The following is a 2,178-nucleotide window of genomic DNA, read 5'->3' as shown; positions in this document are numbered from 1 at the left end:
TTTTTTTTACTTTCCATATAGACTTATACTAGTAGTATTTATATCTACCAAAGGTATTGCCGGGATAGTGATAGGGGTTGGATTAAACCTGCATATTCGTTTGAGGAGAATTGACAGCTATACTCTTTGATTTTCCCAATACACAAACACAGTACATCCCTCCATTTGTTTAGATTTTCTTGATTTCTGCTGTCAGTGTTTTGCAGTCTTCTTCATACCAGTGTTATAAATGTTTTATTAGATTTATACTTAACCATTTTATTTTGAGTGAATTTAAGTGATATTGTATTTTTAATTTTGTTGCCCTCATATTCATTAGTAGCATTTAGAAATACAATTGCTTTTTATATATTTAAATTATACTCAACATGCTGAACTTAATTACCAGGTTTATAAAAGTGGTTTTTCGTAGCTTCTTTGGAATTTTATAGGTAGACAATCATGTCATTGGCAAATGGGACTGTCTTATTTCTTTATTTCTGATCTGTATTTAATTTTTTAAAATTATATTTCTAGCACTTTGTGAAATAAGAGTGGTGAGAGCAGACACATTTGTTTCCCAGACTTTGAGAGAAAGCATCCAGTCTTTAACCATTAAGTATAAGGTTAGCTGAAAGCATTTTGTAGGTGCTGTTTATCAAGACTGAGAAGTTTAGCCTCATTTCCCAGAATTCTCAGAGTTTTCATCACAAATGGGTATTAAATTCTGTTAAATCCTTCTTAAGAACTAATTGCCATGATCATGTGATTGTTCCTCTTTACCTCTTAATATGGGAAAGATCATATTGATCGACTTTTTGATATTGAACTAGTTTTGCATCACTGGGATAAAGCCTACTTAGTCATAGTGTGTAACTTCTTTTACACAATGCTGAATTCCATTTGCTGATACAGTCATATGTCATTTAGTGACAGACATATATTCTTAAAAAATGTGATATTAGGAAATTTGGTTGTGCAAACTTCATAGAGACTATTTACACAACTAGATAATGAAGTCTCCTACACATCTAGGCCATATGGTATAGCCGATTGCTCCTAGGCCACAAACCTGTATAGCATGTTACTGTAAAGAACACTGTAGGCAATTACAGCATATTGCTAAGTATTGGTGTTTCAAAACATAGAAAAGGTAAAGTAAAAATTTGGTACTATGAACTTATGGGATGACTGTCATATGTGCAGTCTGTTGTTCACTGAAACATTGCTGTGCATCACGTAACTATATTTTATTAAGGAGTTTTGTATTTATATTCATGAGGGATATTAGTGTCTAGTTTTCTACTTTTGTAATGGAGTTATTAGCTTCAAAAATGAATTGAGAAGTATTCTCTTTGATTTTCTGAAAGAAATTATGTAGTAGCAGTGTTAGCAATTCTTTAAATATTTGGTAGAATTCTCCAGTGAAACCATCTGGGCCTGAAAAATTGCTTTATCAATTATAAATCTGATTTCCTTGTTAGTTATAGGGTTATTTACATTTTCAATTTCATGTTTGATAAGTTATCGCAGTTTGCATTTTTTGAGAAATTAGTCCCTTTCATCTAAATTGCCAAACATATATGTATTGAATTTTTGTAGCATTCCCTGATTATTCATTTGATGTACATAGGATCTGTAGTGATGTTCCTGTCTCATTTCTGAAATTGGTAATTTGTGTTGTCTCTCTTTTTTTCATTGCCTTACTAGAGGTTTCAACTGTGTTAACCTTTGCAAGCAACCAGTTCTTTATTTCAAGAATAGGTCTCTACTGTTTTTACTTCAGTTTCATTGATTTCCACTCTTTATTTTTCCTTTCTTTTCTTCCACTTGCTTTGTGTTTGTTTTTATCTCCGCTGCTATATTCCTGCCTGAACGGTTGGAGTCCTTCGTTACTAACACCACATGGATGGGAGGAAAAGGATGGGAAGATCTGACTAGGAGCAGGTCCATTTTCATACTGCTAATAACGACACACCTGAGACTGAGTAATATGTAACGGAAAAGAGATTTAATGGGCTCACAGTACCATGTGGCTGGGGAGGCCTGACAATCATAGCAGAAGGGGAAGGGCATGTCTTACATAGTGCAAGGTCAGAGAGAATAAGAATGAAGTGAAAGGCGTTTCCCCTTATAAGATCATCAGATCTCATGAGACTTATTCACTATCAGGAGAACAGCACAAGAAGACGCCACCTC

At 33.9% G+C, this 2,178-nt stretch overlaps 1 long non-coding RNA gene across 1 annotated transcript in view; it reads right to left on the bottom strand.

Annotated features, from left to right (window-relative positions):
• The window catches only part of LOC116547648, a 2,199-nt gene extending 964 nt beyond the window's left edge, over positions 1-1,235 (bottom strand). The window contains exons 1-2 of the long non-coding RNA XR_004267132.1: positions 1,224-1,235; positions 369-371 (exon numbers count right to left, since the gene is read on the bottom strand). This is a non-coding gene — a long non-coding RNA (uncharacterized LOC116547648). The remainder of the gene's footprint in view (positions 1-368; positions 372-1,223) is intronic.
• Positions 1,236-2,178: the final 943 nt, after the last annotated feature.

Source organism: Sapajus apella, unplaced genomic scaffold (genome assembly GCF_009761245.1).
Source record: "Sapajus apella isolate SASKATOON/1434 unplaced genomic scaffold, GSC_monkey_1.0 scaffold3957, whole genome shotgun sequence".
Taxonomy (NCBI): Eukaryota; Metazoa; Chordata; class Mammalia; order Primates; family Cebidae; genus Sapajus; species Sapajus apella.
The sequence above is the reverse complement of the archived record's forward strand: the minus strand, read 5'-3'. Positions and strand labels throughout refer to the sequence as shown.